At 35.0% G+C, this 18,443-nt stretch overlaps 1 long non-coding RNA gene across 1 annotated transcript; it reads right to left on the bottom strand.

Moving 5' to 3' along the window:
- Positions 1-14,071: 14,071 nt before the first annotated feature.
- LOC114715645 (uncharacterized) lies at positions 14,072-17,810 on the bottom strand. The gene is made up of 3 exons (XR_003737564.1): positions 17,755-17,810; positions 15,652-15,723; positions 14,072-14,253 (listed from the first exon to the last, which is right to left on the bottom strand). It is a non-coding gene; the product is annotated as an uncharacterized LOC114715645 (long non-coding RNA).
- Between the last annotated feature and the right edge of the window lie 633 nt (positions 17,811-18,443).

Genomic DNA, 18,443 nt, shown 5'->3' with positions numbered 1-18,443 from the left:
ATCAGATTGCTTGGCTACGATATGCAAAAAAGAATTGGGACTGCTTTCAATTCAGATCTAAGAATGATTGGCAACAGGAAACAAACCGGCCTAAGAGGAAGATGGATAAGATTTTAGGGGAATAGAATGAATCAACAAAGTCAATGAAAGATGGGACAAAGTGAATAATAAATAATCTAAATAAATTATAAATAAAAGCAAAACTAAATTTTTTTTGGTAACAAAATTTTTGGAAAGAGGTTAGGCTCACCCACGATCTAAGGGCAGGGCGAAATCTCCTTCCTCCTAGATCATACCAATGTTGGGCAGGACGAACCGTCAATTACCCTCAGGTGTTTATCTAGGCATTCAGGAGCTAGGATACCTCCCCAAACGCCGCGATTGGAACCACAACAAAATGGTACTCCCCAGGGTTAAGCAAAACTAAATTTTAAAGATTTATTATAATACAGCTTCCGTATGTGTGACTTCTGAGCAGTTTCACATGGCCCGATTCTCAAATTTAAAATTTCAAAGAAAGGCGGTCGTGGTCAATTGCGCGTGGAGAAGGGTGTGGTGTGAGTAATAAACACGGAGAAATTCTTGTGTACTCCCACTATGCCACCTCATACCAACTTTGGCCAATCAAAAAGCAACTCCTCATCAAATTTTAATCCCAGCCGCGTCCTCTAAATTTTTTTTTTTTTGGGGGCTGTTTCCCGTTTTTACCTTTATATTTTTACAAATTCGCTTTCCTTCCCCACCTCCCTCTGTCTCTCTCTGTCTTTCTCTCTTTTTTCTTGTAGACACAGACAGCAGCTTCAATCTCATTCTTCCCTCTTCTCTAGGCAAAATCTATTTCCCTTTAGTCGAATCTTTCACGCCTACCAAGCCTATTTTCTAGAACCCAAAAGATTTGGCTTTTCAATCGATTTTTGGTATTTAATCGAATCCCTCATTTTTATCACTGCTTATGATTCCCAAGTGCATTTCTTTTTTTTGAAAAATTACCATTTTTTGTTTGTTGTGTGCCCGTATCGATCCAGCTTTACTGGGTTTCCAATGAAATTTAATTCAAGCTCCGAGCACACTCTTGGTGAGGAGGGAGTGGGTTCTGAAGATTTCGCTCTTTAGAGCTGCACACAGTGGAATTGCGGGTGGTGTTGTCCTAGGCCAAACGTGACTATCCTTAGCAGTGTTTGGCTTGCTGTGCTTGATATTCTTTCACAGCCTTTGCTGTGTTTCGCATGATTGAGAAACATACAAAACAACCACTTGCGTATTCACAAGCTTGGGTTGTGATTTTTTTGCGAGTTTTGTAGTGTATATAATATTGGATGGTCGTTGTGGTTATCGGTGCTCTCTGCTTCATGAATTGCGTCATGAGCGGGGTTACAGTGGACTCAGCTTGAACTTTTAGTTGAACATGGAGTCTTCTTGCTGTCAGATTTTATTTCAGAGCCATCAATTTAATATGCTTCTATGGTTTTTTGGGAGGATAGTGTTGCTCTTAGAAATTAGAAGCAATTCGAAAATTTGCACATTAACACTGATTCAACATATCCCAGATAAAATTATGCAAGATTTGTCGAAGTGAAAATATAAAAGAATGCAAGAATGAAAGGAGAATTTTCGGAGGAGGGCAAGAAAGAGACTAAGGTGTGTTTGGTACAAGAGATTTGGGGGGAAAGGGAGGGATGGAGTGGAAGGGAGGGAAAGGAAAGGATTTTAATTACTTTTCCTTGCTTGGCAGCACACAAATTTTAGGAGGGAAGGAAAAATTTTAAAAAAGTTTCACTACTATCCCCTCCTCAACCTCCCTTCCAAAATTGGGAAGATTTGGAAAGAAAGAGTAATATTTTGTCATGTTATAACTATTATACTCATATTTTGTCATGTGATGACCATTATGCCTATATCTTAAATAAAATAAGGGTGAAATTATCCATGTCAAAATATTTTTCTCTCTCCTTTCCTCATGAATCAAATAAGATAATATTAAAACTCTTCCCATCCCTTCTCTTTTTATAAATCCAAACAATGTAATATTAAAATCCTTTCATTCTTTTCTCCTTTCCTTCCCTCTATTAAAATCCCTCTCCTCTCCTCCTTCCTCTCATTGAGCCAAACAGACCCTAAAGATTTTGCTCGGGGAGAGAAAAAGAGGGAGGAGGGTGGAAAGAGGATTTGTGAAAATGTTAAGGTAGAAATTTGTGAAAATGTTAAGGTAGAAACTGGAAATATCAAAAATAGGGAGTGACAGCTAAGATAAAAATTTGGTGAGGTGTTGCATTTTGATTGGTCAGAGTTTATATGAGGTGGCACAAGGAGTATACAAGAATTTCTCCATAATTCGTTGGTTGTCATTCATTATGCTGGAATGAGTTTTTAAACTCAAATTTGTTGTTGACATGTTAGAATGAGCATGCGTTTCATTTGTATTAAACAAACTAAAATAACCTCTCTTTTTTTCCAAAGATACAAAAGCAAGCAACACTTGAAAATAGATAACCCATAACTTTAGTTTTAATTGTGTACCTTAGCCTTCATTCCTTGCTGAAATTAATTGAGTCAACAGAAGTTAAAAGAAAATCGCTTCTAAATGACCTGTCCGCAAAACGAGTCTAATGGTTGTTCCAATTCCCTTGTTTTAAAACATTTTGCATTGCGTGAGAATAATTTTAATTCATAAAACATAAAAATAATTTTTTAATTAATTATTAGAGGCATTTAGCCAATGATGTGCAAGCTTCTACATTTTTAATTATTATTAGCTCTCGTTTGCTCTCCTCTTTAGTCAAACGAGCTAACAGCAAGGATTGTTTGATTTCCATTTTTCAACCTTTTTTAGCCTTTACCAAAAAACTTGGTTGGGTAAAATACATATTATTGTACTTTTTTCTATCCTAGTTAGTTGGAATATTTGTTTTGATCTTAAATATAAAATTTTATTCTATTTTATTTTTTAAATTCATAAATTTTTCTCTCTTTTTTTTGCCTTAATTCATAAATTTTTCTTAAACTACCTCTATTTATTACAAAAAATAAAAGATATGATACATGTAATTAATTGAAGTAAAAATAAAAAACTATTAAATGATGATACTCGTCCAGTTTTAAATATATGACTCATTTTATAATGTAATTTACATTATAAAATAAGTCTTATATTTAGAATCAAAATATATTTTAAAAGTATATACCGAAGTCAACCTGAAAAGTTCCTGTTAATGTTTCCACTGATACCGATTGCGGGTGACAGTGAGAGAGAAGTCCTATGAAATAACTAAAAAAGCAGAGAGAAATTAAAGTAGAAAATGCACACACAATTGGGCCGGTTTGGCAAATACCTGAAACTATGGTTTTTGGATCCAAACCATGGTTTGAGTCAAAAATTTGCTAAACAAGTCTAAAAACTAGGACTTGTGTTTAGAGAAAGAGGCTCTTCTCAACTCCCCTCTCTTACAACGTTTTGGGTGTAAAATGAGGGGTATTGATTTTTTTGAAATGACATCCAGCATTTTGAAGTATTATTTAGTAACACCTAATATCTTAAAATAATTTTAAATAGGAGATGGAGAGTCAGGAACACACGTAGAACCAGAACTTAAATTGAAAAGGATAGGCTGCATTTCACTAATATACAAAAAGATAATGCTTATACCAAAAAGGAAAAAAAAAGGAAGTAATCACTGAACATTGGTCCTGAAAATAGATCATCTGTTACAAGTGAAGGTAACACAGAGTTCACGAAAGATAAAGGTGAGATGTATTTTTTTTTTTTGGTTAAACACTGCCTGGTAATCCGGCACCTATTGGTAACCAACTAATCCGGACTCAAGGGGTAGGAGTGTCGCCCACATAGGTGGGGTTGTCCCCTCTTCCAACGAGAGCGCTTCCCGAACACTTGTTCTCATCTTTACGGCGAACGAATCCACTTACTAGTTCGACCAATTGCTGATTTGTGATAAAGGTGAGATATTTGCGCTTTGGAGAAAACTGCTGAGTGTGATGTCTATTGTTAATGCAGTGACCAAAATGCGAATGCTCTGTTGAAGTAAAAAGATAAAAGCAAAGTTTTCTCTGTTTGAAAATACTGGAAAGGATGATTTTCTGGTAACTGCCAGAGATATTTTGGTGTTTCCATTTTTTATTTGAAATAAATAATTCTATGCTTTTTTTTCCTCTTAACGCTATGTTTGGCTCGACGGAGGGAAGGGGAGGGGAGGAAAGGGGAGGGTAGCTATAAAGGGGAGGGGAGGGAGGGGGAAGGGAGGGGGGATTTTAATGATCTCCTGTTTGGATTGATTGGAGGGGAGGGGAGGGAGCAATTTTAATAATACTTTATTTTGTTCTAATAAAAAATTGACTATTTTAGCCTCATAAAATTTAAATGAATTTTCTCACTTTTTATTTTGTTAAGATATAACTATATATATAATATAATTCACTAATTTTGATTTACAAGATACAGTCACACACTTATAGAATATCAAGACAAAAAATCACAAGTGATAGATTTCAATCAGAGAAAAGACCTTGAAGGTGAAAGAAAATACCAACGGCCTCTTAGAATTAGAAGAAGAGAAAAAAAGTTTACAAATGCTCGCTAATTTTGGAGATAATTATCTTAATAACCTCTTATTAGATACTCAAAAGAATTCTCTTATGTAAAAATGTTTATGACTGATTAGAGGTTAACAAATCGAAAGGGCATATAAGGAATTAAAATATCATCTCTCACCTCCCCTCCAAAAAACCCCACTTTTGGAGGGGAGGCTAGAAGGGAAGAGGAGGGGAGAAGAACCCCTCCCCTCTTTAAAAAACATCTTAACCAAACAAGGGGAGGGGACTCCTCCCCTCCCCTTCTAAAAAATTATACCAGCCAAACAAGGGGAGGGGAGCAACTTCCTTCCCCTCCCCTCCGAAAACCTCGTACCAAACATAGCGTAAAAGTGTACCAAACACACCCATGGTAATTAAGATTACATGGCAATGCATTCCATTTCGGATAGCAGGGAAGCCTAAATGCGGAAGTTAACTTGCCCAACGGAACCAGTTTCCCTGCTAAGCACTATGATGAGCACCAAGTGCTCATCACCCAAACGCATCGTTTAGTAATTAAGGGAGAAATCTTGGCCACTGATTGCATGATAACCCTAATCGTTAGATTCCGAAATTGCTTTTTGATAGTGGAAGGTTACAAACATGAATTGTTTTTTCACCTATGAGCGTCGTCATTGGCGATAGCCGTCCTTGGACGGCACATGGAATGAACAAAATAATTTTGATAACAAATGCCTGCCTCTTCTAAGTATAATCTCTTCTAGCTTCTATCATTGACTGTGTCAAGATAACAGTGAAGGAATATTATTATTGGGGTGGTAAGTGAAAGCTTGTTGTGATTGCAAGAAAATTCAGGGCATACTCGTATTTTTTTTCAAAATTTAAAAACTGGGATCTCCCTCAGAACAATTCAAAGAAGAAAATTTAGAAACCAAATTGAAGTAGGTAGAAGAAAACTGATTTAGATTTTACCATCAAAACCATTTTGCTTCTTTTCAACTTGAAGGTGGGTCTCAAGGTTGAAAATAGATGCAAGGGGGGCCCTTCAAGGTGCGAAGTAAGAACTTGCAGACGAACGTTGTGTCGTGCTGTCGATTGTCGATGGACAGGCTGTGGAATATGTTGATGAGGACTACTCGGTTTCCATCAGTAAAGAGTAGGGTTTTGCAAATCAATTCTGCCTTGCATTTTCCGTCCGCCAAACATGCTCTAAGTTGGTAAGAGAATGTATGCCACGTAGGATTAAGCAGATCTAAAAACGAAAATTTTGATTCGCTAGAGTTTAAATGACGTGGTATTCTGGGAGTACCTAAGAATTTCTCCATGAGTGAGAGCCTCCCTCCACTTTTGCAGTTGTTGCCGGGTGATGCTTTTGTGCTCAAGTTCTTCAAATGCTTTCTGATAACTCTCATATTGCTTCCTCACACGTGAAGGATCTACTCTATAGAACAGTGGCATAACAAGGTGACCTTTATTTTTGGAGCACTCTAATATTTCTGTAAGCTCCTTCAAGCACCACGTGGAAGATGTATTAATAATTGGGGGATATTAAATGCCATTGCGCATATAATGAAAACATCTCAATGTAATGATCGAGATATATATAGGAACATTTAATATTATAATTAAGTCTTTGCATGGGTTTGTTCAGAACCAACAAAATCATATACTTGTGAAATATTTCATCCAGTACAAGTTACATCAAGTAACAAATGCATCCACTAAATGGGAATGGATCATAGAGTAGTCCCAGAAAATTAAGATTTGTAAGTCGCACTTTCTTCCATCAGCTTCTTATGTCTTCATTAACTGATGAGATATTCATCTTTGATATTCGCCAAGCCTTTCCCAGCAACTTCAGTAATTTGATCTGCCATTACGACATAGAAGAGATGAAATTCCAATCCTTAATTATGATGCGGGATTGGGGCGAGGGAACCCCAAGAGTTACAAAGCATTCACAATCATTCTTTCTCCTTTTTTTTTCCGAAAAAAATCGAAGTTTAAGTGAGTTAAATTTCAGTTTTCATTAGACTAGTATGCCTTTACTTGGGTTTTGCATACACACAATTAGAATAAAATTTAAAACTTTTTAAATTAAACCTTATGAAAAAATCTTTGGGCTTTGCTTAGCATGCACTAACCATGAAGATTTTCTCAACTGTTCAAAAATACTTGGCTGCTATGAACTGACAATGTTGGACGAAGTAATTTACGTTCCATTTACGTATGTGCCTAATAAAATGAAACTATATATATATATATATATCCAATATTAGTATGTCTCTCTAGCCCATTGGAATTAATATAACTAAGTTTTATATAATACAATGAACAGGCCAATAAATAAATGATGCATTTCAAAAGAAGTTATGAATTAAGACGAGAATACTGTGCAAAACAAATTTCTTACTGTGTTCACTCAATAATGAAAATTCAAAAGAAAAAAAAAGTTCCAATAAAGTGAGGGAAAATAAAAACATCTCTAAACCTATTGGATGCATGCATACACACATATATATATATAGCTACATGATTTGATAATAAAAAATTTGATGTCATTAACGTATAAAGAAAGAAAGCAATTCTCAAGGAAAAGAACGCTAGGAATCAATGATGATAACTACTTTATTTTTAATTCTTTCGGAACCGTCAGATCAATTGGACGCTAGTTGACAGCTTTAAAACTCAATCATTTCTTCAAAATCAATCTTGTTAGAAAAATTAATCCATAAATCCTTATAGTCTAACTTGAATTTTAATTAGGTCTTGGTAATTTTTTTATTGGGTCCTTACATTTTTACCCATTATAGCCATTGGTATCTATGCTTATAATTTATTAATCTGTAAGAGAAACAACGTCAATAACGAATGATGTCGTCCTCACTCAGCATACACTTGAATTAAATTTGTCACATGAATCTAAATAAAACCAAAATCAACCAAATTATAGATTATGTATAAACGTGTAAAGAGCAGCTTTGTGTATAATAATTTCGTATTACGTTAATAATAAACAAATAAATTTCATCTTTTTATTTTGTATTTTGTGGCAATTTCCAAGTGGTTTAGCCACCATTGATATTCGTTATGAGTTTAGAAACTAATGCTTATAATTGAAAGACTATAAACATAAAAAAATTACAAAAACCTAATTAAAAATTAAGTGAAATTACATGAACTTACATTTTAAATTTTCGACGACTTGGAAAGTGGAAACTAAGATTAAAACAAATAAAGAAAACTAAGATTTATATTTAAGACTGGAAGAGAGCAGTCAAATATGCATCTAGCTTATCATTTATTGAAGAAAATATATTGTCGTAACTTGTAATCCAAAGAAAATGCATTATTGTTTTGGTCGTTTTCTTGAAGGAACAAATGAAATTGAAGTGAGGGAATACTTCTGAAAATGCTTGGTTGCTTTACAGGTTCAGTTAGTCTCTCACTCCTTGCTTAGTCCCATTTCGTTATATTATGATGCATATGCATGGTATCAAATGTTAAATTTTTACCGTCCAATATTAAATCCCAGCTATCAAATGTTAACCTCAATCAAATTGCCTGAAGCAAACTCATGCGTTAAGGGTGGGATGTGACCTAGCATATGGGTAGAATTTAAAGAGTTTAAATTAAACTATCTTGATACTCACACACACATATATGTATGTACGTGTGTATGTATAAAGGTTATTTATCCCAGATGAGAACAATAATAATCAAATCTGACTCGATGCTCCATAGTACTAAACATCAAAAGAATGCATAAAAAAAATAAAACAAATTTTTTCATATAGCAGATGCTAAGATTTTAGTCGATGGACTGGACAGAGAATGGAGAAAATTTTTCTAAGTTCTTGGCAACACAGTTAGCGAAGAATTACGAGGAAGCTTCTCGGTTTACTTCTGTGCTATTCCCCCAACTTTCAGAATATACTACCTCGTTTTGGAAAGTTCATGAGGTATTTTGCAAATATCTATGGCAATTAAATTTTTTTCCTGAAATGCCTTGGGTATATTGAAATTATTTTTTTAAAAAATTTAATTTTTATTACTTGAAAATTTTGTTATTTAATTATTTAATTGTTAAGTGACGAAGAAGTAATGATTTTTTACTTAATTAGATATTGAAAATTCACTGTCTTCTCAAATTGGTTCTCATTTTATTTTATTATCTAAGTTTAGAATTTGGCAAATAAATAAAGTGTCAGTGAAATATAAGGTGAGATCTTGTATCAAAAAAAGAAATATAACGTGAGATCATGAGATAATTACACCATTTTAATTTTCACATTCTCGTGATAAAAAAAATTTCACATTCTTAAACTTTATATAAAGTTTAATTAGTATCTATGATCGATATCGGCAAACAATGTAAAATTTGTGTGGATCTATCTATCTATATATATTTATATATATTGTGCCATTGTGATTCTCTCTTTTTTTTTTTATAATAGCAATTTCTTAACTTCAAAATACAGGGAATTGTCAGGGCCACATACTCACAGCTCTGAAACATACTATATACCACCAACAACAAGATGCTCTATTCCATTGGATGGAGTTTGTAACACTAATTTTATTTATCTTTGTTTTCATTATTTTACTCATTAAACTAAATAAATTAAAAATATTTAATTTATTTTTATAACATATCAAACTCAATTATTTATTTTATAAAAAATATTTGTATTTTCATTCGTATAATTATTCAGATTCTCATTCTTACCTCACTCATTTTTATAAACCAAAATAAACATAAATCAATTGTTCACATTAGGTGAAGAGTAGTCTCAGTCTTGTTTGGGGTAGAAAACAACCATTGTTCTCCGAATATAAAATTATCTAATTTATACATACCAATAAAATAATTTTAACTAATTTATGTCCTGAAACTTCTTTCCATCTTTATACTCTTACCCCCAACTAGTAGTCTTAATTTCCTTTACTTTAAGGTGGGCTCAGTCATTTTTTAAGCAAAAGTGAAGATCAGGGAATTGAAAAGATACTCGCCATAAATCTAGCCTTGACCGTTCCCTCAATCGCTTGGCCTCTACATCTAATGCATGCACTCGATTTTAGGAAGTTGTAACTATAAGTACGTTAATTAACCAGTGTTGCCTGTAAAAAAAGAATTAACATTTTAAATTAGCAAAGCAGTATATGAATCTCAGGAAAGTCAAGTGCAAGAATTTTCATGTCCCAAAAGGACAAAAAGAAAAATAATCAGAAAACGTATATGGACCAACATGCATGTGCATCCTACATGTTCCTTTTGCTCTCTTTCCTAAGAAAGAGACAACCCAACCAATTGAAATGCTGTGACCACAAGGACTGGCCTATGGAGAAAAGATTCAAAAGGGAAAATCATCAAATAAGATATTTAAAGGACAAAGTAATTAACCTTATTATTTCAAGATTACGGTACATTCACATCTCCAAAGCAATCCACAGTTGCCAGCCACTGCCCATCAGAACTGGCAAACATTCTTATCATGGGAGGTTCGTGTAGCACGTAACTTCTCATCTTGCTCCTAATCTATGAACAAACCCCACACATACAGAGACAATGGCTCAGATTGTCCTTCACTTTTGATAACCACTTGCCTGCATGATTACTTGAAAATGAAATTAGAAGTTTATAGTACAAGCATATTACCTCCGGTCCTAATTATAAGAGCTAGTTGACTAATTTGAGGAGATTAAGTTAATTATTTGTAATAAATAAATATTGTCTTTCCTAAAATATCTTTATCAATCAAGTTTATTGGCCAAAACTATTATTATTAGAGGAACTACTTTGGAAAAAAATGCATAAATATGATAGACAAAGTAGATTGGAGTCTTATAATTATGACCAAAATAAAAGTTAAATAAGGTCTTATATTAAGAACAGAAAGTAGTATATACTAATTTGGCTTCAAATATATGAGAAGATACAGAATGGCAATCACCAAATGCTAAATAGGATAGCAATAATTAATATAGCCTTCACTTTGGAACATCTGACTCGTGCAGCACAGAACACAAAACACTACAGTTGAAAGAGGCTCACAAAAAGTGTAATCATCAAATCATGCAAACAATCACACTTCTCTGTCAAGAGATGGACTATGGGGCAAGCATCAATAAGAAATCACCTACAAAAAAAATGTAATGAGTCACCATGTTTTACCCAAAAAAAAAAAAAGCAATTGGAGGTTCACAAAGACAATTTGAAAGGAAAGGCTTGTGCCAGTTTACATATATCCTTCGGACATGCCTGACTACTATCAACCAAGAGGAATCTTGAGTAAAGATCATAGAATGAGCAAATCGCAGTCTGCCAGGGAGTTGCCTGTCCCTAACACTCCATGTACTTTCCCAACTTCAGGCCTCTTCAATTCAAATAGCTTAGGTTTCACATGAACGGAGCATGCAAATAGCACACCTGAATTAGCAATGGTGCGGCAAATTATCTTCCGTGATGACTGCTCTTAACTTGAACAAGCAGATCAGTTTCTGAAAAGCCTCCAGCTGACATGTGCAGCATCAGGGAAGAAAGCTTCTTTCGGTTGTACAGAAAGAACATCTAAACAATATGAGAAGACTGCACTATAAGCATTGCTGATTCATCGAACAATGAGCCCTTCTACTCTGCTTATCTGGCAAGCGATCTGTCAAAAATAAGCACAGAACAAATGAACAGAATCAGTGACTGAGACTTGTGCAAAATATAATACAGAAAGCAGGCATCAGTTTGAAAATTTTGTTAACGCAGGGAAATAAGATGTTAAAATTTAAATGCGCATGGTTTACATATTTAGCAATGACCAAAACAAGGAGGGGACTCATGGACAAGGAATATGCCCTCCATATTTAACATGGCTCAAAAGAATGGGAGTTGGCAGTGATCAAACAATTGACTAGTTAGTAATTGGTCATAAAGACTTTAATACCATGTCATGGACAAGGAATATGCCCTTCATTAGCAATTTTGTTTAGTTAATTAATTTCCTGTCTTTCAGTAGATATCCACACCAACTACTACGATCTGACCTAAAACAGAAACAACCAGCGAGAAAGGTTTTCACATAAAAGATAGCCAGAGTACTCCATTTTCAAAACTAACAAAGTAATAACGGTTGAAATACAAATTGAAGAATCAAATATTAGACACTCCCAATGCCGAGACCTCAAAGCCCAGCTGTAATTCTGTGGATTTCATAACCCAATGTAGGACCCAGCATTTGATGTTTCGACAAAACACAAAAGTATGGGATCATTAAGCTGCTTTTTCTACTTCATTGTTTGTAGGAAGCTGGCCACACATTCATATCACGGCAGACATATATACCGGTGAAAAATGACCCAAAACTTTCACATATTCATATCATTAGCATATGTACTCCAAGTGACACTTAAAACTCGTCCTGAAATTATATGGAACTCATTTAATAGAAACCTAGCAGAGTACATAGAGAATCTACAGCAAGCCTCATAATTCGGGAGAAGAAATCTTACCATTGAGTCACTAACCCGAGATTTGACGATATGGATTTAGATCCAGAGTTTGATTTAATTTTTGGGAAAATTAATTTGTGGGTCCTTATAGTTTTTTTCTATTTTATCCCATCCTTGTTATTTCCTCAGTTATCAATCTTGGTCCTTCTGTTATACATGCCGTTAGTTTAGGTTGATTAGGGGCTGACATGGCACTGAATAATGTCTGCCTAAGCACGTCATCTTCCTCATAGTCACCTCCTCCCCCGTCGGATTCTCTCTCTCCCCCTCCTCCACACAGTTTCCTTCAAAGTAACATCGTTACCTCTCTCTTTCTCCACCGCCATCATCTTTAATTATCTCCTCTTGCAGAAGCCTCACTTTGTGTTTCAGATTCATCACTTCCTCCTTGCGACCGTAATTGTACCCTCCTCCTCCCCCATTCTTGCCACCTCCCTTGGCGATCGATCTCTCTGCAGTAACAGAGCTCGAGTCGACCGAGAGTAAGTAGCCAGCTTCGCTTAGATCGTGGTGCTTAGCTGCTAGCTGTCGCAACTCGGCTTCGACTCTTGCGGCAACGTGGAGATTCCGCAATCGTTCCATCCTCGGATCTAACGACCGGCGGCATGGGGTCAGGGGAGGAGAGGTGCCTACTCTTGGGGATATATTAACACTTGAGTAGATTGGTCCTGGTAAAACGGATAGAACATGGTGGGACCTAGTGGAAGCAGCAAGCACTTTCAGCTCCAATAATTCTTTCTCTTCTGAGAAAAAACAAATGAAGATGTTGACAAAGAAGAATCTGAAACATGGAGAGGAGATGAAGCCATAGAAGTTCTTTCCAACTCCTTCATTGTATTTGTGTCAATTGGTGTCTCCTATGATAACGTTTCCGACGATTAAAACAATGATGATACCAATCAAACTCCTAGAACAAGTTCCAATTTGCGTTATTCTCTAATCCAACAAACGTCGTCATTCTCCTAACACAATGACCACCACTAAAGAAAATATTAGCTTAGCAAGAATGAATGAGCAATAATAGCCTGAGCAGTAACGTCGTTCTGTAGCACGTGCTCTTTGGAGGAGGGGGAGAATCTGACGGGGGAGGAGGAACTGTGAGGAAGATGATGTGCTTCGTCAGTCATTATTCAGCGCCATGTCAGCCCCTAATCAACCTAAACTAATGGCATATATAACAGAAGGACCAAGATTGAAAACTAACGAAATAATAAGGATGGGATTAAATAGAAAAAAACTATAAGGTCCTAATTTAAAATTCAGTGAAACTATAAGGACCCACAAATTAATTTTCCCTTAATTTCTTACTGATAAATTTCCCATGGTATAATAAAAGGCCATTTATCTTAAATGGATCTAACGACGATAAAATCTGACTCCTTTTACCATAAAAGAATGAATTAAAAAAATAAATAAATATGGTTATCACTATTTCTCTTTTAAGGATTTTCATATATTTAAAGGCTAATAAATTGTATTCCACATGAATTGCCTGTAAAGTTGCATTTCTTGGATTTGTATATTTACAAAATTGGAACGACAAATATGATCACGGGTTTTAAAGGTAAGCAAATTTTCATCAATTATATTATGACTTCGATTTCTTTTCTTCCTTAGTCTGATGCAGAATTAATTTTCTGTAATTATTGTAACATCCTACTCTATTTACCTTAACGAAAGCAGATTTAAAAACTATAGTTGAGAGTTTACACTAAAAAAGTAGTATTTTTAAAACCTTTTATCTACTTTGACTCAAAACTTACAACTTTAAACTTTGAAAGTTTTATATGATATAATAAGACCTGAAATCGTACTACCGTGATCTAATAGCAACAACAATTTATCAGAGCTGTACAGATGTTTCTATAGAAAACTCTACTTTTCTGTTTCAGCTCTAATAAATCGTACTTAGTAAATCCTAAACCATTCATACTATAGAAAGGTCATTAATATATACATATATGTATGCTAAGTACCCAGTCATGCTAAGTTACCCCCAAAACGCTACTCCTTATAAAGGTACATACATCCCATAAGTGGAAATTACATAACCTCACAAAATGAAATATAAGCATCACAAAAGGAAGGGGGAAACAAACACAAAAATATTCCAGATTAATTAACTAACTAAACACTAAGCTCTTCTTTCCTTCCACCTTAGCTAAGCTTCCACCAGCTTCTCTTTTCCTTTGGATGAACTGGGCCCTATGGTTAAATAGAAAGGAGGGGTGAGATTCAAAGAATCCTAGTAGCAGTAATCATATTTCATATATTATGCATGGTATAAAACTGAGCATGCAAAATAAGCCATGGAGAACAACACCTTACAAAATAACTGAATTGAGTAACTAACTGAGGCATATTCACTGTTATTTAACTGAATCTCATATAACTGTTACGCATAACTGAGTAACTGAATAACTAAGCAGCTGCTAACTGATTAACTGAGATTAACTGAGCATATACATACAGATTAACTGCACAGCTGCCAATTGATATCTGAATAACTGAGCAGCTGCTATTTGATTAACTGCATAACTGTGTAACTGCTATTTGATTAACTGAATAACTGTGCAGCTGTTAAATGTGCATATACTGGACAGCGAAATGCATGCACATGGCCATAGCAATAATTGGTAAGGCAATTTACATGTTCTCATGCTTAACTATAGCATTATGGCACAAACAGACATGCAACCAAAGCAACAAACAACAAACAACAAGCCTTATCCCACTAGGTGGGGTCGGCTACATGAATCACACGACGCCATCGTGCTCTGTCAACAACCCAATCCTTAGATATGTTGTTGATTAGGAGGTCTCGTTCAATGACCTCATTCAGCGTTCTTCTCGGTCTTCCCCTGCCTCTTTTATGGGACTCCATCTTGTTTGATCCACCCTCCTCACCGGGGCTTCCAAAGGCCTTCTCTGCACATGTCCAAACCATCTTAAGCGATTTTCAACCATTTTCTCTTGGATAGGTGCCACACCGACTCTTGTCCTGATCTTTTCATTTCGAATCCTATCTTTTCTTGTATGACCACACATCCATCTCAACATCCTCATTTCTGCTACTCCGACTTTGTGCTCTTGTTTTCCCTTTATTGCCCAACATTCACTACCATAAATCATAGCTGGTCTTATAGCAGTCCGATAAAATTTTCCTTTAAGTTTCTCAGGTACCTTCTTATCGCAAATAACTCCTGTAGCTTTCCTCCACTTTAACCAGCCAGCTTGTATTCTATGAGAAATGTCTCCATCAATTTCCCCATCCTCCTGTATAATGGATCCTAGGTATTTAAACTTTGAAACTTGAGGAATAATTTGCTCTCCCATCCTCACCTCCAAATCCCTATTACCTTGCCTCTCTCCAAAATCACAATGCATATATTCTGTTTTGTTCCTGCTCAAACGGAAACCTTTCGACTCCAAAGTCCTTCTCCATAACTCCAAACTAGTGTTAATCTCTTCTTTTGATTCCGCCATAAGAACTATATCATCCGCGAAGAGCATGGACTTAGGGATTCTTTCTTGAACAGGTTTAGTTAGAACATCCAGAACATGCAACCAAAGCAAAACATATAAAATGATGATTAAAGCTACCTTCTGCCTACTCTCCTGTGCGGGTACCTTGCTCTTGGTTTCTTCTTGGTAAGCTAGAACGCCAATTAAATCCTAACATTACAAGAACATATATAGGATGAGTTAAAATTCGGATTCTGGTCAACCCATAACTAGCTAAATCTTTTTATAACCCCTGCTCAGGTATACTCTCTTCTCTTAAGGTAGCTGGTCATCTTGGCCCAAAATTTATACTTCATCTACGCATTTCCAAAGGTTTCTAACTCTTCCCCTTTCTTATGTTTCTCTTATGTTCCTATTCTATTATGATTTAGCTAAGACGGTACGATTTAACTTAGTTATTAACTCTTCATGCTTCTTAAATAATTGCTTAGCATACAGGAACACAAAACAACAAACTTAAATCATCATTCAAATACTCTTCGATCATAAATAGCTATGTAGAACATTAACTTGACATTTAGAGATATTTAAAGGAATTTCAAATTAGTTCCTCAGGTTTAGTTCAGTCTTATACATTTCACAAACATGGATGGTTTCATCGAGCATTTCGGTTTCTTTTATTATCTGTTTTGAACATTCAATCTCATTCACATAGCTAAGAATAACAGTTTAACATCTAAACATATAATTCAGCTTATGGCTTTATCTCATGTATTGATATTAATCAACAAGGAGTTTTTCAGCTTATGACCCCTAAGCATTTAATCTAACACGGACCCATAACATATAAGGTAATTATTCACTAATTGACAGTGTCAATCATCAACTTGTACAAAAATATTTCATGACAATAATATTCAATTTCAGCAACTAGAAAACATGAATAAGAAAGTCCATTACACGCATCCCTATAGACCACCTTGCATTCACTTGCTTTACTCATATTCTTACAAGTTTATAATCAACTTTTAACCGTCAGACGTTTCAAACAGTAGCACTATATAACCTGGAAATTATTTTCTAGTTTCGTAACATAGGCATGCTTCTTTTAATTCTTTAACCATTCAGTGTACACAGAACGGCTCCCCTGAAAATTTTAGCTCTCATGTCAGATATTAAACCATCATTCAAGAGTCTCTAGACCCAGCTCATAAGTTATTGTAATGGCTTAATATTCAGAAGTATAAACCAGCAAGTTCTCATACATTATTCAGTTCCAATTTTAACAATATATCATATAAACTACAACTCAACAGATTCCAATTTCAAGAACACTGTTTCGATCATTATTTAAGCATCCTTAAAACATACTCTAACGCCTTGAATCTCTGGTTTAACATTCAGAAGCCCCAAACAATAATTTATAATCAGTTTTCAAACTCAATAATCCTAATCCCATGACTCATGGCAACATACAAGTATACAATTCTTATTCAATCTCCCTGTTCCAACATTTTCGAATCCGTTTAGAGACTCTTATTTAATATCAATGACAGCAGTATCACATTTAAATCACTTCCCCTTAGCTCAATCAAGAAAGAACCCGACTGCAAGTGCACGTTTGCATTTATAGATCAAAATAAGGGAACTTACAGATAATCCGCTTTCTTACATAAAACTTCTATTTTCAGCAATTATATAAATATATATACAGTTCTTATTCCTGAGTCAACTATTCTTTTAATTTCTGAAAATCAGTAATGCTGGCACAAGAATTCGAATGTTTCCTCCAGTGCGAGGAGCTACAGATTCTCAAATCCAAAAACCAATGGCCAATGATCGACATGCAACCACATAAGAGACATTAAAACAGAGTCACTGATTTTATATCAATTTTATTTTTCAACTACCCAAGCTTTAATCTTCACCCAATCGGTGATTTCTCTCCCAACTGAACCCATCTCATCGGTTAATGACAATGATTCAGAGGAAGGAAATAACTCGAACAATACGAACACACACACACACACACACAAACAGTAAGCATCGGGTTTCGAAATCAGAAAATAGAATCAATCCAACACATGCAATGCTAAATATTAACTTAATCTATCTCTAGTTATAGTTTCGAACCTTTAATCATCATTTTCCCCTCACTCAGAACCAGAATTCAATCACCCCTTTCCTACTGAAATCATTTAATCGAAGAAATAAAAGATGGGAGAAGACTTAGGAGTCCACCTTGGTTCGAAAGCCGACTTGCACGTAATCTATCTCCTCCCCGAAAGCTTCCCTGCTTGGATCTCACTCTCTCTCTCGTTCTCAGTCTCTCAATCGGCCTCCCCACAGTCTCTCAGACTCTCACTCTAATATACGCCATCAAGCTTACTTGTCTAAGAAAGAGAAGGGAAGCGTGTTGAAGGAGATCTGATATAAGGGAAACAGGCGGCTGAAGGTAGTGCAAAGGAGGCAGAGAACGTGCCACGAACGTGAGAATTTGGGGATGATCATCGTGGGTAAAGACGCATATAATTGGGGTAAAAGACAAAAAGTTATTTTTCCTTTCAAGATACCTCCTATCTCAATTTTACCTTTTTTTCTAAATTTTTACTTTAATCTTAAATAGTTTTTAAAATTGATCTTCAGCATTTTGTAAGAGTTTTTTTTTTTTTTAGCTTCTTTAACTCACTAAATAACTTTTCTAAATTTTAGAGGCTGAAAATTAACATGTAACTATTTTTCTTGAATTTCTCATGAAAATAAGCTTTTTATTTAGGAAAATAGATTTTAAATTATCTCTACCCTTTTATTCATCCATAAACACATTTATCTCCCAAAACAGTCATCTATAATTTTTTTCTATAAACACATTTATCTCCCAAAACAGTCATCTATAATTTTTTTCTTAGTTATTTTAGGTCACTATATAT

Source organism: Neltuma alba, unplaced genomic scaffold (genome assembly GCF_004799145.2).
Source record: "Neltuma alba isolate B1F8T4 unplaced genomic scaffold, ASM479914v2 tig00011603_pilon, whole genome shotgun sequence".
NCBI lineage: Eukaryota > Viridiplantae > Streptophyta > Magnoliopsida > Fabales > Fabaceae > Neltuma > Neltuma alba.
This window is presented reverse-complemented; position numbering and strand designations above follow the sequence as displayed.